Source organism: Rhipicephalus microplus, chromosome 3 (genome assembly GCF_043290135.1).
Source record: "Rhipicephalus microplus isolate Deutch F79 chromosome 3, USDA_Rmic, whole genome shotgun sequence".
NCBI lineage: Eukaryota > Metazoa > Arthropoda > Arachnida > Ixodida > Ixodidae > Rhipicephalus > Rhipicephalus microplus.
In genome coordinates, this window is record NC_134702.1 from 222821319 (window position 1) to 222847634 (window position 26316).

Genomic DNA, 26316 nt, shown 5'->3' on the forward strand with positions numbered 1-26316 from the left:
GCCCATGGCGTGCACTGGCGGGATGCCAAGGGGAGTGATTTATCCGAGGAGGAGGTTGTGTAGCTGTGAAGCGTTGAGGCACGAGCGTGCTCAAGATGATGAATAAATTTATTGGGTTGAGAATCGCTGTGACCTCAGTAGGCATGGCGCAACACTTGGTCTTGCGCATTAGCAAGGGTCTATTAACAATAACAAATACAGAGAAAGAGTGGGACGTTGACAAAAGTTGGGTGCCTTTTATACGGGCCGTAATGGCGGTAGTAATGACGTCAGTCTAGTCGCACACGTGCGCTCTGTCACCCGCACTGCGCTTTGCTCACACACACGCCCTGGCGCACGTGCATTGGCACAACATTCCTTGATGCGAGAGTTCACGGGGCGGTACAGAGCGAAGCAATCTTGGGGTCGCCTCTCTGTGTTACTACGACGCAACGGAGGCGGGGACTGGCTGGGTGGAAGAGCTCAAATTTCTTTCTGTTGTGCTTGGATTGGTGAAGTAGGCACCTACTGTTGGCTGGACTTTTGTTGTATCATTTATGATGCAGGTACTGATGAGAGGCACCCAACACACGCGTTCGTTGCTTCGGGGACCCGTGTTGGTACCACTAAGGATGCTTGTCTAGTGCGTCGCAGGTTTCAGTCAGCTGAATACCAGGCGTCGATTTCTCCAGTAGAATGCGAGGTCATAGGTTGTCTGCGTGAATATACCACTCTTCGCTTCCCGTACGCACCAAATAAGTAGAAATACTTACATGCTTGAGCACAATTGCTGCCAGTCATTTTTTCTCCCCCAGCCCTTCACAAAAACAGGCTCTCCTTCCACAATTTCTCGCCATTTTATTCGAGTTTGCTCTGCTGTATCATTTCTTCTGTCTAACATTTCTTGGATTCATTGTTCAAGCACGGGGTGCAGAAGGCTGAGCCATGTCCGAAGCTTCCACGATAGTAACAGCTGAGCTGGCGTTTCCCCTGTTGTTCCGGTCGTGAAGAGAAATTGATCAATGCGATGCCGGAATGACCGCTGTTCGCCCGTTTGTTTTTCTTCTAAATGTTGTTTCAAAAGATATCGCTTTAACGCTTGCACACAACGCTCAGCAAGGCCATTCAATGCAGCATGCTAAAGAGGCGTCTTTGTATAGGAGATTCCAATTATTTTCAAGAAGAGCTCAAAACAGGCCGATTTGAACTGAGGACCAGTGTTCGTTACTATTTCTTCGGGTAAACTATAGGCACCTAATACCATGCGCAGTTTTTCCACCGTTTGTTCACTGTTGTGTTCATCCCTAGAAATTCAAGTCACTTCGAATGAGCGTCCACGATACAAGAGACTATTGTTGATCACGATAGGCAAAGTCAACATGTACTCGCTGTCGTGCAGACCATTGCGTGCAGGCCATCCCAAGAGAAGAGCAGTACTCTGCATGCTGAGTTTTGTGTCAGCTGACATGTAACGCAGGCAGTCCACGTTTGCTCCTTGTCTTAAGTCATGCCGCCATACGTGGCTTGGTGATAACACATTCATTCGTGTCATGCCGGGTTGACCTCCATGAACCAGTGACAGAACGTTTTTTTCCGCAAGGACAGTGGCAAAACCAGCCAGTTTTCCCACGTTACAAACTTTTGCTCCACCGAAAGTTCACTGCGTCACCCTAAATACGCCGTTAAAGCTTCATCTGTCACACTTGATGGCCAGCCATTTGTTCTGAATAACAGGACTTTAGAGAGCACCTTGTCTTTCCGCGTTTCAATCCTGATAGCTCTATCACCAGCACAGCGTTGTGCTCACGCACACGCCCTGGCGCATCGCACTGGCAAATCAATAATGAAAGGGTTTTGGAGCTAGATGGGTGGAGCTTCATGTCCGAGGCTCCACTTGCTTGCACCGCCGGCCGGACGTGGTCCAGGAGTGCTAGTTGCACTTCCGGGTCCGAGCAAGGTGGAGTGCCTCCCACTGCTCCAAAAAGTTTTTTCTATACATACGCTGTAAACGATTCACTTCATTAGGCTGTTTAGCGCCACTGCTCGAGATAAGGTACAGAGTCGGTGGTGATTCGTGACATTACGGACAACCAAGGCAATACAAAGTCGGATGAATTGTGTGCAATTGCAATCAATTTGGATAAACTTCCTTTTCAATTTTACGGAGGTCTTCGGCGTCTTCCTCTTCAAGAGATTTGCGGGAGGCGCCATAATTCAGCAGCGTACATCGCTTATAAGCAACAAGCTTTCGTGGAGCCATCCAAACGGGGTCGCTGTCTTTCTCTTCGCAAGAGGCATCGTGCGCAGTGCCAGGTGGCGTGAACGGTGAAAAAGGCTGGTGTTCGAGATGAATATCACGAAATAGTGGCTGATTGATGTGGTGCTCCCGAAAGACCGTCCAATCAACATCTCAAAGAAGGCAGCCAAGCTTCTTGAGGAAAGGAAAGGAGTGGCCAAGAAGCTATGGCTGGTAACGAGGGTTGCCGTTAAGATAACTATCGTTCTACTGACCATCCGACAGTGTGTCTTCAGTCTCCTTGACGCAGCTTACCACCACTAACGTACCGTCACATACTCCTACCAAGGTTCTCCACCATCTTCACCTTCTGCGTCCTCCTTGGCGCAGAACGTACGAGACCTTAACGGTTTCAGGAGCTCTGGTAGGAGACCGACAAAACAGCTGTTGCGTGGCCCGAACATATTCCCACAGACCCTCGTCAAAATATCGTTGCTGGCGTCTATATCACGTCGCATATGGTAGTCGTAGTCTACCGGCAGGAACTCTTTTCAGAATGCCATGACAACCTGACTCCAGGTATAGAATGGAGGCTGAAGACGCCGCCATCGCTCCGTGGCATGGCGCATGTAAGCTGACCGGACCCGCCGAGCATGCCGAGTCGCAAGCAGTCGTGAAAGTGGACAGGTCATCGATAAAAGTATTAATTCTCTCGAGTCCTGACCGGAAAGGTTGGGACAGTGAAATGTGGGGTTTCGGGCTGCGAGTAGCCCAGGACCTTCAAAGTAACACACCAAGACAGACCTGTAGCCATTTTATTCCACCATGCCTCGGCCGCTGCTGCCTGCTGCCAACGGCTGCCATGTGTCGCGAGCGCACCCGTGATCATCATGCGCTTATACAGTCGGAGCGCTAGCGGCCACTTAACGCTCCAGAATCTTTACCCCGACGAATAAATGTTGAGTAATTTGAGTATACGTAGCAAGTTTTATAACAACATAAAGAGATATTAAGTCAATCTCGCTTCAGCCGCAGTGAACGAATTCGTATTAACGCGACCAACGAATCACTCACAAGTCCGCGTGATATTGAACACTGTAACGTAACATAGCGCGAAACACTCGTTCAGGGGTTCTTAACATAAACACGTGAACCTAGGACATGTCAACTCGCACAATGGCCGTCTCAGGTATGTCACCACGTACATAATTTGGCGGTATTATTCGTTTTGAGACCGGTTTATTTTTCTGTGATATGCTAGTGTTATGCTATGCTAAATGCTGCAAATGAGTTCAGCGCAAGCGCACAAGGTTGTGGAAGTGCTGAAGAACAGGCGGTTGTCTTCTTTTCCTTTCTTAGTCATTTCGAAACTTTGCGGGTTTTCGCGGAACTCATTTGCAGTAATTGGGTCCATATGCTTCGAATTGGCAGCAAAGAAGCTTTTCTTTCTGAGAAATCTGTAAGAATTTTCAGTCGCTTGTCTTTATTCTTTTTCTTTTGTCAATCTTAAAATTGTTAAGAGGGCCATGATTTGGTCAGCGTAAGCCAAATAGAATCATTTTGCGTTCTTCAGCAAAACTTTATTGAGGACAGAAAATTAAGCTATGGAAAGTAGAGGAGATGTTATTTGTAATATTAACATATACGGTGTTATGTCCCAAAATGAAGATATGAATATGAGGGGCATCGTAGTGATGTGTGCCGAAAATTTTGATCATATGCTGCTTTTTAACTTGCTCGTACACCACACAGCGAATGTTATTTGTAGTTCATTGGATGAAAATCGGATGAAACGATTACTTGTTGCTGGTAGGAACCGGACCTGTAACCTTCGCAAGAAACGTCAGACGTTCCAACTACTGAGCTGCAGCTGCGGTCGTTACCCCATCTACTTTCGGAGGTATATATGTACAGGCTAACGGGTGAGAGTTTGAGTGCGCCAATATTAGCCATGGCGTTGGGAGTAGCACTCTATTTTACCTCCTGTGGGCGACGGTTGCTCAGTGGCTAAATGCTCGGCCGGTAACCTGAAGGTCGTAAGTTCAGTTCTGGTTACGATGGTTGAATTTCGGTGGGCGAAATGGTAGAGGGCCGTGTACGGTGCCTTGTGAGTGCACGGTAATAAACACTAGATGGTCAAAATTTCTGAAGCAGTACACTATAGCTTCTTTTCATACTTGTATCGTGATTTTTGGACCAAAACTCCACATATGCTCTCTTTCTGCCAGCTGACGTCATGAAGTACGTGACAGTTGTACGAGCGGAACAATGGGTAGAGCATTGGCCTTATTGCTATTCTGGGAGGGGCGCAAAAAGTCGGGTGAACCGGGCAGAAAGACGGCAATTGGTGGGTGTGCTGTGCCTTGGCTGCCCACTTTTCTGCTGAGAGGTGGTGCGCCAAGCCCGAGCGCACTTTTGGTTGAACCTTTTTCGACAGGCGCCTCAACTTACATACTACAAAAATCAACACAGCGTTAACATAGCGAGAATAAATAAGATTTTAGAAATACAAAACGTAATAATACGCACCTATAAAAATGGTCTGTGCATTGACGCCAGTGAAACGAACGAACTAGTAGCTAGATTAATCACTGAAGTAGAGATCCAGAAGAAGGTGATGTGTCGAGACATAGAATATTTGAACTCTCGCACTTCTCTAAAGACTTGGTAAATAAATGAAAACACAAGGCCTCAAGACGTAAACTTCTTGATCTAGTTAAGCTGATCAGCAAGGAGACTTTCTCTGACATAAATAAGTGCAACGTCCAAGCGTTAGCAATAAAGAAAGGCCGAATTTTGATATGTAACTACTGACGAAGTTTGATAGGAGATACGTGGTGTGCCGAGTCGAGAAGCTACTGGTGAAAGCAAAATGTGTGTTCACATACGACACATTACTTCCTGGAGAAAATGATGAACACTTTACACTTACTGCTCCAAAACATAGGCTCCAATAATTCAACAGATAGAAAAATTTTGCTATTAGATAAGAATAGAGACGAAACGTTTCAGCAATAATGTGAAAAGTGAGCTTGTCTCAGTGATTTCCGGAGCCCTCCTCCACGGCGTATCTCATATTCATATGGTAGTTTTGAGCCGTTAAACCTCACATTTAAATCAATCAATTCAATCAAACAAACCGTGTCTACAATGTTAGAGAAGCTGGGAGACCGTATTAGATCGTTTTGTTAAGACTACGGTCACTTCGTGAACATTACAGAATATTCTGTAACCTACTTACCCGCTCGCGATACCGCTAGAATATTCGATGGCAAGGGTATAGACGCTAACACCCTTCACCGCTTGTAAGTTCACTGACGGCCGACGTCCTGCTCGTCACTATCAGTGCCAGCTTCTTGCTGCAATCTGACTTTTCGTTCATCATCATCGTCATCATCATCATCATCATATCATCATCATCATCATCAGCCTGACTGCGTACACTGCAGGACAAAGGCCTCTCCCATGTTCTGCCAGATAACTCGGTGCTGTGCTTGCTGCTGCCAGTTTATGCCCACAAACTTCTTAATCTCATCTGCCCACTTAACCTTCTGTCTCCCGCTAACTCGCTTGCCTTCTCTCGGAACCAGTTTTTTACCCTTAATGACCAGCGGTTATCCTGTCTACGCACTACAAGCCTGGCCTATGCCCATTTTCTCGTCTTGATTTCAACTATGATATTCTTAACCCCCGTTTGTTCCCTAATCCACTCTGCCCTCTTCTTGTCTCTTAAGGTTACACCTACCATTTTTCTTTCCATTGCTCGCTGCGTCATCCTCAATTTAAGCGGAACCCTCTTTGTAAGTCTCCAGGTTTTTGCTCCGTAGCTAAGTTCCGGCAAGATACAGCTGTTATATACCTTCCTCTTGAGGGATAGTGGCAATCTACCTGTCATAATTTGATAGTGCTTGCCAAATGTGCTCCACGCCATTCTTATTCTTCTAGTTACTTCAATCTCGTGGTTCGGCTCCGCGGTTATTACCTGCCCTGAGTAGACATAGTCCTTAACAATTCGAAGTGCACTATCACCTATCTCGAAGCGCGGCTCTCTTCCGAGGTTGTACGATACTTTCGTTTTCTGCAGATTAATTTTAACACCCACCTTTCTGCTCTCTTTGTCTACCTCCGTAATCATGAGTTGCAATTCGTTCCCTGAGATACTTAGCAATGCAATGTCATCGGTGAAGCACAGTTTACTAAGGTGCTCTTCTTTATCTTATTCCTGACTGTTCCCATTCTAGGCCTCTGAAAACCTCCTGTAAGCACGCGGTAGATAGCATTGGGGAGATTGTATTCCTATACTTTTCGTCCTCCTTGGTTGGTATTCTGTTGCTTTCTTTATGAAGCACTATGGTAGTAGTTGATCCCATGTAGATTTCGTCCGGGATGTTTATGTGCTTCATCGACGCCCTGATTCCGCATTGTTTGAATGACTGCTGATAATTCTACTAAATCATACGCCTTCTCGTAATCTATGAAGGGTATGGGTAGTGGTTGGCTATATTCTGAGCATTTCTCTATTACCTTTTTGATAACATGAATGTGGTCGATTGTTGAGTAGCCTGTTCGAAATCCTGCTTGTTCCTTTGGTTGATTGAATTCTAATGTTTCCTTAACTCTGTTAGCAATCACTTTTATAAATAGCTTGTATACTACGGAGTTCTGATGGAGTAGTTGATAAATAGCTTGTAACTACGGAGTTCTCCTTTCTGATGGAGTAAGATGTTGCTAGCATTCTTCCAAGACTCTGGTACTCTTCCCGTCAGGAGACACCTCGTAAACGGGGTGGCTAGTTTTACTAACACAATCTGTCTTCCATCTTTCAGCAGATCGGATGTCACCTTATCCTCACCTGAAGTTTTGTCTCTTTGCATGCTTTTCAAGGCTTTTCTGACTTCTTCCATTATTACTGGTGGGGTGCCATCTGTGTTACCACTAGTTCGTATAGTACAAAGGTCGTGGTTGCCCTGGCTACTGTACAGATCTTTGCAAAACTCCTCCGCTATTTGAGCTATCCTATTCATATTGGTAGTTATTTTGCCTTCTTTGTCCCTCAGTGCATACATCCGATTTTGCCAATCTCAAGTTTTCTCTACACTGCTTTGACGCTTCCTCCGTTTTTCGGAGCATGTTCTATTCTCTCCATGTCATGCTTTCTTAGATCGGATTGATTGATATCTGGGGTTTAGCATCCCAAAACCACTATATGATTATGAGACACGCCGTAGTGGAGGGCTCCGGAAATTTAGACCACCTGGGGTTCTTTACCGTGCACCCAAATCTGAGCACACGGGCCTACAACATTTCCGCCTCCATCGGAAATGCAGCCGCCGCAGCCGGGATTTGAACCCGCGCCCTGCGGGTCAGCAGCCGAGTATTTCTTAGATTGGACACTTTACGTTCATAATCAACTACGAAAGCTCTGCCAGTTCTAGTTTGTCTGTTGTACTTGAGACTTTCATGCTTTGACGCTTCTTATTAAGATTTTTAGTTTCCTGGGAAAGCCTGCCGGTGTCCTGTCTAACGACTTTCCTTTCACGTGGCCAGAAGTTCGGCTCGAATAAACAGTTTATTATTTTGCCTGCAGCCTGCTTCCATCGTGTACGTCACAACCCCGTGACATTATAGGGGGTGGTATTATAATAATGATTAGGCAAATTACCAATAGACTCGAATTGCAAGCGAGGAAGGCAGCATGTTCGGTGGAGTGACCAAACTAGGAAGTTCGTAAAAAAGGAATGGCATGAGCTCGAAGGCGGTAAGATTGACGCCAACCGGAGACCATTTCATTGATTGATATGTGGGGTTTAACGTCCCAAAACCACTATATGATTATGAGAGACGCCGTAGTGGAGGGCTCCGGAAATTTAGACCACCTGGGGTTCTTTGCCGTGCACCCAAATCTGAGCACACGGGCCTACAACATTTCCGCCTCCATCGGAAATGCAGCCGCCGCAGCCAGGATTCGAACCCGCGCCCTGCGGGTCAGCAGCCGAGTACCTTAGCTACTAGACCACCGCGGCGGGGCAACCGGAGCCATTGGTGGAGGCTTTAGTCCAGTTGATGATATCAACAAGTGGAGAAGGTGACACTTCTGATGATATATCATTTCCTTCGCTATGCAACTATTTGTAGCCCTTGAAAATTATGCGGTCTGAACTGAACCAGCGTCGCACAGAAAGATAGGCGTATTCAAGACGCGTTACTTTTACAACCTCTAGACAGCTTTGTTGGAAATGATACCGTAGAATACGTCTCATGAACCTTCATTTTAAATTTTATTTAACGGTCGTATTCCTATAGTACTGCCCTTTGATTTAAACATTCGATAGACGTCTCCATGGTTTTGTAAGGAAACTAAAAAAGTTGGGACTTTTCAGGCAGCACAGTGAAACCTAGATTAGAGCCTCCGTTTCCGTGAAAACGGCAACCCTGATCATGCAGCAAATAGGAGGAAAACCACTGAACTCCTTTTCACCACGACTTAAGCGCTGTCTTCGTTACATAGACAACTGCTTTTGCGTCTTGAATACGTTTGAAATCGAAAACTTCAGCCAGCACTACGACTTCGTGCATTAAGCCATGCAATTCACGGCCGAGTGTGAAGGCTGCCACAGCCTGCCCTTTCTCGACGACCAGGTGGAAAGAAAGCACAACGGCTTGGAGTTCTCTGTAAACAGGAAAACAACGCACAGCGATCACTGCCTTCACTATAATTCAACTTATCTCTCCTGTTACAAGCCCTCGGTTGTGACCACGTCACTCCAGAGAGCCAAGAACATATGCTCCCATGACACGAAGCGTAAAACAGAAGAGGCCCGCTTTTTTGCGAACCATATAGAAAAAACGGATACCCATACAACTTCATACGAGCCAACACCCGTCGCGCAGAGCACAGGAGGATACGATAGCCCCATCAGCAATAATTGGCAGCCGTACGAAAAAAAAAGACTGGTCCCATGCGTCCAGGGAACAAGCTGCATTTTTTGCCGAGTCTTTAAAAGAGGTGGTGGTAATGGTTAGATGAAGAAGTATGCGCTTAATTTCTGCAGACCCCTAGGGAGCATGGCGCACTTGCCTACATGTCCACTGGGCAACCTCCTCTCCCGCCCAAAAAACCGGCGAACAATAATTAGTTCCCCAGGTGTTGTTTACAAAATCCTGTTTGCCGAGTGACATTCTTCGTATATCGCCGAGGCGAAAAAGCTACCGCAACGACTTAAACACGCAACGATGTCCGGAAGCTCAGCAAAGAGCGTAGCGCCGTCGCTGAGCATTCTGAAACGTTTGACCACCAGACAAATTTCGATGCAACTATCATCGTGCAAAAGCGAGACAAACTGCAGGCAAAGGCCTCCAGTTCGTCTCGCTTTCAGGACTCGAGTCGTAGCATACTCTAGTCACAGCATCTAAGGCAAGCGGCCCAAAACATCAACCGTTCTCTCGGAACCCTTCCCCCGGTGTAGGCACACGCACTACGCTCTACGACAAAATGGGAGGGGGGTGGGGGTCATTAACCTCCTCACCAGTGCCTTGAAGACGCCGGTGCAACGTAGCTACAGTCCTTCCTAAAGAAGGAACTTAGTCGGTGAAGTAAAGACGGGTTTAGGCATTATCAAGCACATTTTAGTTACAGTGACAATCGTTTCATTCCACACCTATTTTGGTACAAAAATTTTGTTGTTCCACTTTACTGCTATAGAAAATGGCATCAAGGGACTTACTGAAAAACCGCCAGCACTTGTCATTGAAGCAGAGAAGGCAAGTGGGCCCGGTTTGGGTATATATAGCTCACATGCAGTTTTACAAATGTTATTTGGTTAAGATTTATGCAAAACTGTCTATCAGGTTATTCACTCCACTATATGGGTTATTTATTCTAGGCGGAAACAACACTCGGCAAATATCCTGAGTTCACACCAGGTACTAAGAGGGAACCAAATAGAGTTTGACTGCAATACTGTAAAACAGAAGTCATGATGTACCTACGAGTGCAGTCACATTATGAATACCAGCAGGTAATGTTTCAGTGCATTGACTCAATATTATGTTAGGCATAGTCAAGATATTTATCACGCAGGGGTGGGGGGGGGGCTCTTTTAGCGACTGGCTACTTTTAAAATCTTTTAATGGAAAGTGAACGTAAGTAGTATAGAGCACCTTGAACCAGCCATCCGCATTTTATATCGGCTCTTGAGGTTGTTCAAAGCACAAAATTCAGTACATAGTAAGCGAGTGTTGGTAAAGAAAGCCGCGAAGCCATGTTTCACATATCTATATTCGAACTGCAGCCGCAGTTATAACTGAATAAAAGAACTCTTTGGGAATGTACTCAATATTCTAATTGAGTTCAAGGAACGTTATTACAGCCCTTCCTACCCCTATGGTTTTTGAAAAACGAAAAAATGAAAGCCTTGCAGTGCGTGCATACATAAGATAAATTGAGGACGGGCTTCGATTCGCCTGCGTTTGCTTCCCTATTTTCCAAGACCCTAGAAGGGAAGTGGATAGTTCTCTTAGTACAACATTGGCGCTCCTGAGAAGTCAATATGATAAGAAACCTGTATAACAATACACGTGCTGTTTGAAAAAATGACCAGACTTAACAAACATACGGGGCTGAAAAGTGGGTCCCTTTAGAGGCACAGAGGCCGCCCCTTGCTCTTTGTTCACGCCTGTCTTTGTGTATATATTTACTGCGTTAATATATTTCGGAGTACTGACTGTAAAACGCTTCGACGAATTCAGGATCTAAGCGCCGCCCAGGACTACCCACGTAGAACACCATGCTCGCGGTCTTGTTTACAGCAGCTTCTCGGAAGTCACTGCTGAGCCACGTTGATGTTAGAAACGCCTTTGCGTAGGAAAAGCGGATTTCGTGAACCATTTGCTTCGCCTCTTCAACCATGTCCTCCGGAATCACTGCGTGAGAACGGACCATTCATGCACATCATTTTAGATCAACTGTTATAAAATATTGTACGACACATATAAACCTGGTATTACATATGTATGTTGTGGTCACAAGAGTGGAAGCTTGGGCTTGTTGGTGCGTTGTTCGCGCGCTGAAACATCTTGCAAGTATGTTGTGGTCTATCGGTTTTTCTATCTTGCCGTAATAAGGCATCTTCAAAAGTAGCGTCAGACTATTTGGAAATAAAACTCATGTTTAAAGAAAAAAATATTTGTGAAAGGAAGAACTCGTCAAAATCACAGAGATTTCATACTTAGTACAATAAATTTGTAGCTGTGCCGAAAATATTGTGTTCAGGTGCTTAACGTCAATTGAAATTTTACAGTTTGCAAGAAGCGTGTGCTGCCATGAACGATTAACAAACCAGACTGCTAACGACAAACACCAATTTAACACGCTATGGGATAACCCCCAAATGATAGAAACATCATGATGCATTGGTCTGCGCAAGACTTCGTTTTGTTAGGCGCACGTTTTGTTGAAGTTTATCATACCTGCCAGTATGTTCAAAGCCGAGCAAAGAAAGGAAATTATATTTAGTAGTAATAAATTTTAAGAATGGAACATGTAGACAAGCAAACAAGCTTGAGAAAGTTTTAAGGGTCATGCACCTTGCAACTGCACATATATTTATAAGTGTTTTTTGAAAGATATATAAAAGACTGGGGAGTGGATCAGAAAAGATAAATTGTCATCTTACATCATCCGTTTTATTAGTGGTTGGGGAGGTGGAGTACTCAATGACCCAGATAATCATTCACTATAAGAGCGAAATAACGTGTACAAAGACGAAATAGGGTTTTTTGAAAATGCGAAAATTTCGCCACAAAACTGAATGTTCTCGTGCATTACATCATGCATGCGTGGTTTGATCATAATGAGTGGATTTCGTCTCACAGGGGACAAGCTAAAGATACGGCTTTGAAATGAGACGTGCTAAACGTTACTTTTGTTTGGCCGAATGTTCAGGTATTGTTCTTCGCAGCCGATTCTGCGTTGTATAAAAAAACCGCCACGCCTTTCTCCAAGAAGATGTGAATGAATACCTTAGTCAAATTTTGCAGTGGTTCATTTTTTGTGCGATGACCTTCAATGCTGAAAAAAAAATGATTTTTTTAAAGACTACCCGACAGAAAACACCTCACTGCTAATGCCAACTGTTGCATATAGTGGGCGGCTTGCTTACTAAGAGAAATCGGACCAAAAAGAAGTGCACGCGCTATCCGCCTCTCGAGTGTGCGCCCAAGCAACGCGTCTGGCAAGAGTCCTGCTGCTCTACCCTTACGTCCAGTTAACCTCACCTAGACTTATATAGGGCCCTGACAATATTGTTACGGCGAATAAAGTATACACGATGAATATACTGGCGAGCAAATGCGTACAACGCTGCTGCAGTCCAAGCACGTTCCCCTCAGCACTTCGTCGTCGTTATCCTCAGGCATCTACTTAGCCCGTAACATTACCCGCCAGCGGCAGAAGCACCGTCCCGGTGCGATCAATTCTCGAGGCGTGAGTAGTATGGTTTAAGCTGTGAGACGTGCACTATATCTGTCGAGACTGAAGCTGGTACTGACGTGGTATGGAGTGGAGCTATCTCATAGGTCATGCTGGTGACCTTGCGTAAGACGCGGTAGGGGCCAACGTAACGGGACATCAGTTTTTCGCAGAGACCAACACACGACGTGATGGTAACCAGAGCAAGACGAGCGATCCCGGGGAGTACTGTACTTCGCGGTGCCGGCGATCGTAAGCACTCTTTTGGTTAAGCTGTGAGGCACACGAACGATCACCGGCGACTTGGCGGGCGATGTCAGCTCGGGCCAGGACATCACAAGCATAAGCAGCCGATGAGGGGTCGTCAGATTGAAGCATGGTGTCCATGGGCAAATGCGGGTCATAACCAAACAGTAGGTAAAAAGGTGAAAATCCTGCGTATCATGACGTGAACTGTTGTGTGCGAAGGTAACGAAAGGTAAGTGGATGTCCCAATTTTTGTGATCCTTGGAGACGTACATCGCTAACATATTCGTCAGGGTACAGTTGAGGCGTTCCGTGAGGCCGTTGGTTTGTGGGTGGTACGCTGTAGTTAACTTGTGGTGGGTAGAGCAGGATCACAGGAGCTCGTCGACTACTTTAGATAGAAAACAGCGGCCGCGGTCGGTGATCAACTGACGAGGAGCACCATGACGCAGAATGATGTCATGAAGAGGAAATCGGCTACATCAGTAGCGCAGCTTGTGGGGAGGGCACGGGTAACGGCATACCGCGTTGCGCGGTCGGTAGCAATAGAGGAATCCACCGACTAATGAGGAATCCACCGAACACCGTCCAAGAATTTGTATCCGAGGCGACCACCATCGAAAAAACCCTTGACATTCGCACCAGACAGTATAATCGTCGCCTGACTCCAGAATGCGCTGCTGCTCAAACCAGTGACCCCGAAAACCTGCGTGAAACGATCCGAGCGATCGTGCGGGAAGAGCTGCGCAAACTGTTGCCTTCGGCGCACCCTCAAGTGGATTCGATCGCCGACATTGTGCGAGAAGAAGTTCGGAAATCACTTCGAATTCCCCTAACACCGCTGCCCGAGCCAGAAACTATGAGCTACGCCGCTGCAGTGCGCCACAACGCTCCTCCCCGTCCACGCCAAAACGCCGCCCCGTCGCACTTCCGTCGCCAAACACCACCACCGCCGCCACCACCCCCACCGACGACCTACCGTTCACCAGCGGGCCAGCGCAGTGCGCCGAGGAAAACTGACGTTTGGCGCACCCCTGATCACCGCCCACTGTGCTACCACTGCGGCGAGGCCGGGCACACTTACCGCCGTTGCCAGTACCGACAGATGGGACTGCGTGGCTTCGCCATCGATGCACCACCACCGCAGCCAGGGGAACGGCCACGTGACATCGCCGACTACCTGACAGGAACTCAATGGACACCCCGAAGTCCTTCCCGTTCGCCGTCGCCCAGCCGCCTCATGTCACCGCACCCCTGGCAGTACGCCGGCCCAACGCGGGGCCGGTCTCCTAGCCCGTATCCGGGAAACTAAGGGCAGCAACCAATGGAGGTATGGTTGCTGTGCGACGAACTACCGAAGATCCTCCGACGACGACGCCGACGCGACGGAGCTTTTTGAACACAACACCAACCAGGCAAAGCCCTGACGACGAAAGCTCACTTACCGAAGGTGGCCTGACGACGCAACATGGAAGCAGCGGAACAAGCCGACGCAGCCGTGACCCGACGCCACGCCCTAACTGTAATGCGAGACGGCGAACTAGCGACCTCGACGTTCTTATCGACGGCCACAGTGTGACCGCTCTCGCCGATACTGGAGCTGACTATTCTGTCATCAGTGGGTCGTTCGCCGCAAAGCTAAAGAATGTTAGGACAGCTTGGAAAGGCCCTGAAATCCGCACAGCCGGAGGTCATCTCATAACGCCTGCAGGAATCTGCATAGCGAGAGTCACCATTAACGGCCGTATTTATCCTACAGACTTCGTAGTCCTACAGCGTTGCTCGAGAGATGTCATCCTTGGCTTATACTTCTTATGCCTCCATGGTGCTGTCATCAACCTAAAAACAAAGTCGATAACAATGTCCACAGAAGAAGCACTACCGCCGCGCACGCCGTCAGGACACCATGCCTTGAATGTGCTGGAAGAACAAGTCACCATTCCGCCTCGCTCAAGCGTCATTATTTCAGTCGGCGCTCCTAAATCACCTGACTTGGAAGACGTCATTGAAGGCAGTCAGCATCTGCTGGTCACCCGAAATATTTTCGTCGCAAGAGGAATTGCAGAGCTACGGGGAGGCAAAGCAATGGTTATGCTCACAAATTTCAGCAATGAGTACAAACATGTGAACAAAGGAACAACGGTCGCATACATCGAAGAAATTGTCGAAGCAACCAGTGCTTTCGCCCTTGCCGATTCTGCGGAACCTGCTCAGAGGAACCAAGCCCCTCCCATAGCTTTCGATGTCAATCCCAGACTTCCGAACGATAAGCAAGAACAGCTCAAGGCCCTGCTCCTGCAATACGAAGATTGCTTTTCGTCGTCTTCGAAAATTCGGCAGACCCCAATCACGAAACATCGCATCATAACCGAAGAAAATGTCAGACCACTTCGTCAGAGTCCGTACAGGGTTTCGACGCGAGAACGTGAGGCCACGAAGAGACAAGTTGATGAAATGCTGCGGAATGACATTATTCAGCCGTCCAAGAGTCCATGGGCATCCCTCGTGGTGTTAGTGAAGAAAAAAGATGGGACCCTACGGTTCTGCGTCGAATATCGCCGCCTGAACAAAATCACAAGAAAGGACGTGTATCCTCTCCCACGAATAGACGACACACTTGATCGGCTCCATAACGCCAAGTACTTTTCGTCAATGGACCTCAAGACTGGCTATTGGCAAATCGAAGTCGACGAAATAGACCGAGAGAAGACGGCGTTTATAACACCGGACGGCCTCTTCGAGTTTAAGGTAATGCCCTTCGGCCTTTGCTCAGCACCTGCAACTTTTCAACGGGTTATGGATACAGTACTGGCAGGATTGAAGTGGCAGACTTGCCTTTTTTACTTGGACGACGTCGTCGTGTTTTCCTCGAGTTTCGACGAGCATCATCGGCGCCTTTAATCTGTATTTCAAGCCATCAAGACGTCCGGACTCACACTGAAGCCAGAAAAGTGCATATTTGCGTATGAGGAGCGCTTGTTTCTGGGGCACGTTATCAGCAAGTATGGAGTTCGTCCCGATCCGCGGAAAACAGCCGTCATCGCCAACTTCCCGCCGCCCACTGACAAGAAGGCCGTGCGCCGATTTCTGGGCCTGTGCGCCTATTATAGGCGGTTCGTGAAAACCTTCGCCCGCATCGCCGATCCTCTCACTAACCTTACCAAGGCCGACGTGGAATTCAAGTGGGAAATGCCACAGGAACACGCTTTCCAGGAGCTTAAACATCGCCTCCAGACGCCTCCGTTACTTGCCAATTTCGACGAATTCGCCGAGACAGAAATACATACTGACGCAAGCAGCGTAGGTCTTGGCGCCGTTATTGTGCAGAGGGCTGACGGACTTGAAAGGGTTATTGGTTACGCCAGCCGATCGCTATCCAAAGCAGAAGCAAATTATTCCACAAAAGAAAAGGAGTGCCTCGCCATCATCTGGGCTATGTCGAAATTTCGCCCCTACCTCTACGGCAGGCGCTTCAAAGTTGTGAGCGACAACCACGCCTTGTGTTGGCTAGCCACCTTGAAGGACCCTTCAGGTCGCCTCACACGACGGAGCTTTAGACTTCAAGAATATGACATTTCTGTCATTTACAAGTCCGGCAAAAAACACTCCGACGCCGACTGTCTCTCTCATGCGCCTGTCGACCAACCACTACCCGACGACCCGGATGACGACTACTTCTTGGGAACGATAAGTACCGACGACTTCGCTGAACGACAGCGGGCCGACCCGGAACTTAAGGCCCTAATAAAGTACCTCGAAGGCAGGACCGCCGAAGTCCCGAAGGTATTCAAGCGCGCACTTGCGTCGTTCTTTCTACGAAACGGTCTTCTACAAAAGAAAAACTTTTCACCGCTTCGAGCTAAGTACCTCCTTGTGGCGCCTTCAGCTCTGCGATTAGAACTCCTGCAAGCCCTGCACGACGATCCGACGGCAGGGCACCTCGGTGTGTCTCGCACGCTCGCGGGGATACAAGAAAGGTACTACTGGCCACGTCTTACCACCGACGTCACTCGTTGTGTGAGGACATGCCGGGACTGTCAGTGACGCAAGACACCGCCGACAAGGCCAGCGGGACTTCTGCAGCCAATTGATCCACCTTGTCGACCTTTCCAGCAGATTGGTATGGACCTACTAAAGCCGTTCCCGACGTCGGCTTTCAGAAACGAGTGGATCGTGGTAGCTACCGACTACCTCACTCGCTACGCCGAGACCAAAGCCCTGCAAAAAGGCAGTGCATCCGAGGTAGCTAAGTTCTTCGTCGAAAATATCGTCCTACGTCAAGGCGCTCCAGAGGTCCTTATCACCGACAGAGTAACGGCATTCACTGCCGACTTAACTCAAGCGATCTTGGCATACAGCCAAACAAACCACCGCCGAACGACAGCGTACCACCCACAGACCAACGGCCTCACCGAGCGGCTTAACAAGACGATCGCCGACATGCTTTCAATGTACGTCGATGTCGAACACAAGACGTGGGACGCCATTCTTCCGTATGTGACCTTCGCATACAACACGGCGGTGCAGGAGACGACGCAGATATCTCCATACAAATTGGTCTACGGAAGGAGCCCGGCAACGACGCTCGATGCCATGTTACCCAACGTCACCGACGAAGAAAGCCTCGATGTGAGCGAGTACCTTCAACGTGCCGAAGAAGCCCGACAACTTGCGTGTCTCCGTATCAAGAATCAACAGACGATAGACAGCCACCGTTACAACCTTCGACGACGCTTCGTGGAATACCAGCCCGGTGAACGTGTTTGGGTGTGGACGCCGATACGCCGACGTGGACTAAGTGAAAAGCTTCTGCGACGCTACTTCAGACCGTACAGGGTGGTTCGACGTCTCGGCCCACTTGATTACGAGGTTGTCCCCGACGGCATCACGAACTCTCAACGACGCCGATCGCGACATGAAGTCGTGCATGTCGTGCGCCTCAAGCCGTTTCATGCGCGTTAACAAACAGAAACAGTGTTTTTTTGTATTACTGTTTCATCGTAATTTATTCATTGTACTTTCTTGCATTATTATTGTACCTTCATCTTTAGTTAAAGCATCGGGACGATGCCTTTTTTCAGAGGGGGACAATGCCACGTTCCATTTCCCAAGTTTTCGTTATCGTCCCAAAACACCACACGATTCTCAGCGCAAACCGCGCCTGCAGTTTTCCAGAATGTTCCGGACTGTAGTAGATCATTTCGATAAGATCACGCCCACTGTGCGAACGGTACAGATTGTTCTGGAACCTACGCCACCGCCAGCGATAACGCTAGAACATTCGATGGCAAGAGTATAAATGCCGACGCGCTTCGCCACTTGTCACTAGTTGTCGATCCAAGGCCGATGCTCCGTTCGCCGCTATCAGTCCGAGACTGCTATCTGTGTGAGACTGCTGCTGTAATTGGACTTTCCGTTTACCGGGCACAGGTTCGCCCAAATAAACAGGTAAATCCCAACCCGAAGTCTCCTGTCTTCGGCCACGTCACGACCCCGTGACAATATCGTTAGCCTGATTGCCTGGCCACCGGCGCAGCTGCAGGTACCGTCGCACTTACCGTGAACGATGAGGTTTCTCTACGCCACCTGCTTTGGCAGATCGTGCGTGAGAAAATTGCGAAGGAGAACGCAAAGTACACAATGCAGTCTTAGGCGCCCCCGCAGCTTGATTCCATGGTTGCCTCCGTCGCTGAAGTCATTCGCTGAAGTCATTAACTTCGATAAGCGTCTGCCTCTCTTGAGCAATATTGTGTTCTGCTGTACCACCTTCACTCGTATACCTAGGCGGACGCTGTGCGTTGTCCATCGGCTCCAGAAGTATCTTACGAGCGGAACAGATACCGCTACGCAGACACTATTTTATACCCCCGCCCATGTCGACGCCGCTGTACCTCGAACCGGCTCCTGTAGGAGGCTGGGCCCAGCAGGAATATGTCAGGCGACCCTATATGCTGAAGACTGACACATTGTTCTCGGTGTATCGCCAACCACTCTGCTACGATTGTGGAGAGCCAGGGCACATTTACTCTTTTTGCCCACATTGCCGAGGTGAATGCCACGGGAGTACACTGGCCGCTACGTGTCGGCAGTTCGACGACAGCCGTGCCCCTATCCACGATGACCACGCTGGCAGGCGGCAAGGTTCTGCTACTTTCCATACGCGCCTACAATCTCCGGCTCGTATTGCTTCACCAAGCCACCGTAGTATTGCTGACGCCGTCAGAGGTCGGTCTCCCAGCCCACGGCGGAAAAACTGAAAGCAGCGATCTCGAGTGGGGGGAGGCGGGGGATTTTACAATTTGTGGAATTGCCAAAACTTTCAATCCCCCACTGCTGCCAAAACATGTAAGCGACAACGATGAAGACTCCGCCGAGCAAACTGTGACAGCTGACTTTGCTGTGGCAATTGATGTCTTCAAGTGTGTCAGCCTTAGTCTACACTGGCGAAGATTTTTTCATGATGGGTGAATGGTTGGCAGGCGAACTAAAGAAAGACAAAACGGAGTGAACGGACCCACATATCCGAAATGCTGGAGGCCAGATAATGACACCCACGGGAGTGAGTTTGGCATGTGGTTTGGCTGATTGTGCAGCATGACTCAAGATCGAGAATGCGGCTTTTGTAGCCACATTCCTGATCCTGCCAGAGCGCTGCAAACCACTGATACTGTGAATGAAATTCTTAAGAGTGTATGGTGTTGTGATCAACATACGTGATTGTGTGATTAGATTCGCTGCTGCCACGCCTGTGACCCAAGACCCGGACCAAGAACCCAGGGTTTTCATGTGGTCGACGATGACGTCTGCGTCCCACCACTGCCACGTCGTCTTGTTTGCGTGTGTTTCGACGTGCACTGTAACGAAGATGCCACAGGCAAACGTATCACTGGCCTTGTTTTTCACCACTGCATTGCCATCAGTCCCGACATCGTCCGCGTAATGAATATTCATGTGGAGGTGCTTCTGACCCACTCCACGAATGAGCGCCCACACAACGTTAAAGGCATGGCTGCGGCATACCTCGAGGAGCTCGTCTACTCTCACGATCGCCTTGTTATGCAAGGGGAAGCCGCAGTCCGTTCGGCACTGCATACACCACCAGTCGACTTTGGTTTGAGTCTAACTCCGATTGAAAGGTGCCGCTTTATGGAGCTGCTCGAACGACTGATTCTCATCAACGTCATGATTAGGTCAAACGCCTCTAACTAAACATCGCGTTTTTATGGAAGACGTAGCAAGCTCAATTCGATAAAACCCGTATTGTGTCACGAAAAGGGACGGGAGCTAATTCAGCAGCAAGTAAAAAAGATTCTATAGGATGATGTAATGCAACCGTCAAAGAGTGCTTTGGCATCACCAGTGGTACTCGTGAAAAATAAAGATGGTAGCTGTCGTTTGTGCATCAATTACCGTGATCTGAACGATGTTACGAAGAAAGACGTTTATCTGTTACCACGGACAGATGACTCTTTGGACAGGCTACGGCATGCTCGCTACTTCTCGTCAATGGACCTTAAATGTAAGCACTGGCAAATAGAAGTAGACGAGCGCGTCCACAAAAGACCGACGTTTTGATGCCAGAAAGACTTTATGAATCTAAAGTCTTCCCTTTCGGTTTACGCTCAGCCCCAGCCACATTTTAGAGTATCGTGAATATTGTCGTGTTCAGTTTAAAAAAAACATCCCTCGTGTACCTCGACGACGTAATTGTTTTTTCAGCCACGTCTGAAGAACATCAAAAGCGGCAACTGTCTGTCATTCAAGCAATATGGTCCGCTAGATTCACATTAAAACCGGAAAATGCCATTTTTTTCAAGAACTCCCGTTCCTGACACACATGGTCAATCGCGAAGGCGTTACGCTGACCCAGATAAAAGGGCAGCCGTCGCAAAGGTCGCAAGACCTAACGTTAAGAAAGCGGTCAGGCTTTTTCTGGGTCTCTGTGCATACTACTGGCGATTTATAGCAGACTTTGCGCGCATTGCCTTTTCACTCAACCCGCTTAGAAGGGAAGCCATTGCGTTTGTACGGGCTGAAGAACAAAAACCTTCGTTCAACGAGCTGCGCTAGCGTCTACAAACTCCATCTGTCCTCGCTAACTTTGACGAGTATGCACCAACACCTATCCCTATACACACCCGGAATGTGGGCCAAGGTGCTGTTTTTGCCCAGTGCCCTGATGGCGCGGAGAGAGTAGCTGCCCTCGCTAGCAGTACGTTGACACGCGCCGAATCTAACTACTCATCAACAGAAAAGCAGTGTCTGGCTGTCGTTAAAGCACTTTGGAAGTTCGGCGTGCACTGATATTGCCGCGCTTTCCAAGTCGTAAGCGACCACCACCCCTTTGTTTGACGACCAACATAGAAGACCTATCTGGACTTATTTCACGATAGAGCTTACGGCCCCTAGAGTACGACACGAGTGTAGTTTACAAGTCCGAAAGGCAACACCTTGATGCTGACAGTCAAGGTCACCGATTTAATCACCGGCTACAGAGGATGACAATTTCACAGGTATTTTAGGAATTGTTTATTTGGATATCATTTCTCGGTAACAACAAGATGATCGGGAGTTCAACTCGCTGAAAGAATTCTTGAACGAACGAGCCGCCGATGTACCGAGAGTGTTTTCGAGGAACTTATCACCATTTTGTTCGCGCTGCGGAATTCTCTAAAAAGAATTTCTCATGAACAGGTAGAAGCTATCTGCTGGTAGTTCCTGTTACTCTCTGCCGCAAACTTTTACAAGCCTATCATGTCTAAGCAACTACGAGCCACCTATGTGCCACAAGAACATTGACACGCGTCAAAGAAAAATACCACTGGCCAACAATCACAGCCGAGGTGAAACATTGCGTCCAAACATGCATTGACTGTGCCAGTGCCAGATCTTAGTTTGCTCAAATTGAAATGAATCTGCTGGGCCTATTCCTAACGTCGTGCTTAGTGGCACCATGGCACAGTGCATAGAAAGACGATAGCTTACCACTCGCCAACGAATAGGCTTGCAGGTCGACTTAACAAAAGAATCGCTGACATGCTTTGCATAGACGTCAACGTGGAATACGAGAATTGGACCAAATCTTGCCGTACGTACCATTCTCTTATATAACTATGTGCCAGGAAACAACGGAAGTGACTTTATTCGCCCTAACTCAAGGCAGAGAAGTAATTTCGATGCTTGTGCTTGACGCAATGCTGCCTTGTGAATGAAAATAATCAAAGACAGACGCCCCAGATTTCACTGATCGCGCCAAGGAAGCTTTAGAAAAATGAACCAGCAGCAACTTGACGCCAAACGGAACAACCTTCGCCATCAATTCGTCGCTTGTTAACTAGGGGAAAGAGTCCGAGTTTGGTTGATTGTAGGATGGCGAGGCTTCTCGGAGGAACTCTTACGCCGATAAGGTTTTGCGCTGTCTTGGCGACGTGACGTAGGAAGTCGTGGCCGACGCCTCCTCCTGTCCAAAAACATGGCCAGCATCTGCCTGAGACAGTGCATCCGGTCCGCATGAAACTTGGGGCTCACCAAGAAGCCCAAGATCAGCCTGAGCATAGCACCTTCACTGCGGATAACATCGGGGTTCTACACCACACGTTTCGCAGTTCGCCAGAACGATTCTCTGTACGAAAAGACTGGACCAGTCTATATTGTTTTTCTTTCAGTATTGGTGCACGTGTTGTGTCTTAGTTTACCGTGGGAGGACGTATAGTGTGCGGCGTTACCAGTAGATGGCTGTAGTAATACTGCAGCGTACTACCGCACTGACAGATGGCAGCTCATCATGTCGTCTCGTTACTGGCATGATGCACTTGACGCTCGATAAGCTCGAATAGATTGCAGGCGCACCGTTTCTCGTGATTCAGAGAATAGCATCACACAGAATGCAAGCGCTTGGGAAATGTGCACTGACACAGCCCAGTCTCCCTATTCTTAATTATATTGTTGTAATCTAAGTTTAGGCTTCTCGAGTAACATTGTACCATAAATATATTGCACTAAATACGCACTGGCGACAACATGTCACGGTCGTGTGCGACTCTGAAAGGCTCGCTTAAAGGAACGCACAATATATGCATCATATTGAAAAAGACATTTTCGGCACAGCTGCAAATGTTGCTAGCCAACTTTTTTGTATGCATGACAGAGGATTTTGAGAACGCTCCCCTTTACCTCAAAGACCACCAACTCATTGATTTCGTACATTTTACAGCAATTGGGAAATTATCCGTCGCGATGGTGTGGTGTGTTATGCGTGGTACTGCATTTAGTTTTTCCGGCAGCGCCAATTTGAAAATATCAGATTTCATAAAAGGGCACTTAGTAGAAGAGGCTTTATTTCGCATATTTGATCGAGAAACGGGCAGTTGTGCTAGCTAAGGTGCATTCAGAATTGAATCAGGGGCAGGAAGAAAATCCCACAACACAGTGAAATGGGAGTGAAGTACACAGTAAGACGCGCTACTAGCACCTGAAGTGCAATAGAAGCCTTTCAAAGACATGCACACTCAGTACAAAACAAAATAACGAGATCAAATATTCACACAATCACAAAATGAGTACAATTGTGACTAAAAGTTTGAAATGCGTGCTAGACATTCAGTAGCTAGTAATGAGTCCTCCTGTTCTCTTGACTTCTATTTCTCTGCGTGTACTTTTTTTTACTTTCTTACACTTCGTTTCACCGTGAACCCTAATTCTGACTGGTTTACATGCTCTGTACATGTTTGATCAGATTGCAATCAAGCTAAAAAAACGTTAAATCTTATATTTCAATATGTCAAGCCGATAGCCAATTTATTCGAAAGCTTTAACTTCAAGGATGCGATGGTCTAATTTGAAGTCAACTTCGCAATCACTGTTTTGGGATTATTTTTCAATGAGGTTCTTCACTTCGTAACTTAAGCCACGAAGTGAGCAATGACAATGGGAAGAACTTCTAATGCTGTAGATCACAATGTCTGGCATGAAAATATTGTCCACAGATGACACTACCTGGCATGAAAGTATTGTAGCATATCTGTGCTACATATTGATACGAAGTATCACTAGCAGGAAAAACAAGGAAAGCGCGGGTCGGAGAATGAAAACGACGTTGCCTCCAGTTCGATCCCCCTGAGTGGGTACGAGCCATGGCGGTGGAGATCATCATCATTATACTGTGATTGCGAACTGAGGGCCCAATTAAAATCCCCATTAAATTACCATACCTTGTGTAACACTTTGATGGAAGGTGCTGGGTAGGACGAACCCAAAGATGGGAGCTTCACTACGAGGACTTCGTCGCAGCCGCTGCCTTGCCGGACTTCCACCTTCGCCGATCGTAATCGCTCAAGAGCAGCCATCTAACGCTTCGAGGCCAACTCCGATGGGTTCCGTGCTGTACTACAGAGTGCCACCAAACTTCGGTAGGACGTCAGAAAAAGACGTCGACGTGTGGCTCAAGAACTACAAGCGGGTGAGCAGAAGCAATGGCTGGGACTCGAACAAACAGCTCAATCATGTTGTATTCTTGTTAACTGACACCGTCCTCATGTGGTACGAGAACCACGAGGACACGTTCACGACTTGGGAATGTTTTGTGGATGAAGTGCAGAAGTGCTTCGGAGATTCGGACGCAAAGAAGAAACGCGCGGAGCAGACACTGCCTCAGAGGGCACAGCTTCCAGGAAAAACATGTACGACATACATTGAAAAAATATTGAAGCTGTGCAAGATCGTGAATGGGAGGATGTCTGAAGAAGAAAAGGTTGGACACGTTCTCAAGGGTATAGCCGAAGACGTGTACACTTTGTTAATTTGGAAGGACTGCTTGAACTCCGTGTCCGACGTGATGAAGCACTGTCGTACCGTTGAATCCCTCAAGATGCGACGAATTTCTTCGAAATTCGGCCGCCTGTCCAGCATTCCCACCGTGGCTGTGTTGAAACAGTGCCATCTAACGACCTTGCTTTGACCATACAGCAGATCGTCAGAGAAGAGCTGCTTCGATGTCAGCAGACTTATCATCGCCCCAGTGATTTTCAGGATGTGTCGGTAAGCGAACCAGGACGTGCGCGGACTCCAGCTTCTCTTCCACCATGGCAACCATCGATCAACGCAGCAGACGCTTATGAATATCAAGGCACACGGCAGGCTGCATTCCCCCGTCAATAACCTCCCAACTACGAACGAAGTTTTCGCCCGCCTGTTTACCCAACATAGCCTGCCTACAGTGCCCCTGAAGGGCGACACCACTATCCCATGCCATCCGAGACGAGTCGTTACTCTGAGCAGCCACGTGCCCCTCAACCAATTCCGGTATGCTACAACTGTGGCGTCCCGGGTCACATCGCACGTTTTTGTAACCACTGTCTATATCAGCGGCAGTTTTGGCACATGTCTCACCAACTTTTCGACCATCCGCTCTCCACGTCACGGAAACCATGCTCACCCACCGGGTCACGCTACCCCTCGCCGGCCTCTGATCAAAGTTTGACGCCACCACCAGCTCCCCGTGCTCCACGATCGCCATCGCCACGGTGACGCGCCCGTATACCGCCGCCGGAAAACTAGTTGGTGCGGCCAGTGGGGGAGAGGCCGCGAGTTCGCAGGTGCTATCTACAGATATACCCCCGTCAGCGTTTATGTTGAAGAACAAAGTTCATGTAGTTGTCAATGGAGTGGCTACTATGGCATTTGTGGATACAGGTGCGACAGTCTCGGTGATCAGTGAAAACTTTAAGAACCTGCTAGGACCAAAAGTGATGTTTTGCCTAAACCGTGGGGTGACATTTCGTGGTGTAAGTGCTGACGTGTTGTGTCCGGTGGGATATTGTACTGTGGACGTCTCGCTGTGTGGCAAGGTGTTTTGCACAGAGATTGTGGTTATTCCGCAGTCTACACAAGACGTTATCTTGGGTATTGACTTCTTGTGTGAGTGTGGGGCAAGTGTAGGCTGCAGAAGTGGGCATCTTTCTATACACGGTACTTTCCCAACGGTGCTCTTGGAAAATTCCTGTCCAGAGGAATGCATCTTTTTCGTCTACGTGGACATTGTCGTTCCTGCATTTTCTGCTGTGTGTGTTCCCGTGACATGTTCCAGCAACAACTGTGCATGTTTGACGCCATGCTCGAACCGATTCCCTTGGCATGCCTGAAAAAGAACATTCTCATACCCCATTGTATAGTTTCATTCGTTGATGGATGGGCAGGTGTGTGAACAATGAACAGTTTCATGGAGCCTGCAGTTTTGCCAGGCGGCATGAAACTTGCAGTATTTAGACCCGAGTTATATACGACGCTGGTTGCGCTTGTTCATGCTAAAGCCAAAATGAATATCTAGGCTCACAAGGTTCAGAGGATGCCGCATTGCTACAAATGGTAAGCAAATCAGTTGACCAAATCA

At 48.0% G+C, this 26316-nt stretch overlaps 1 protein-coding gene across 3 annotated transcripts in view; it reads right to left on the reverse strand.

Annotated features, from left to right (window-relative positions):
* LOC142803512 (neprilysin-1-like) overlaps positions 1-26316 on the reverse strand; it is a 71645-nt gene that overhangs the window by 20055 nt on the left and 25274 nt on the right. The window contains exon 3 of one of the 3 annotated variants that reach the window (XR_012894149.1): positions 10940-11137. The exons of the other annotated variants lie outside the window; for them this stretch is intronic. The gene's annotated coding sequence lies outside the window, so the exon portion shown is untranslated. The remainder of the gene's footprint in view (positions 1-10939; positions 11138-26316) is intronic. 3 annotated transcript variants of the gene reach the window in all.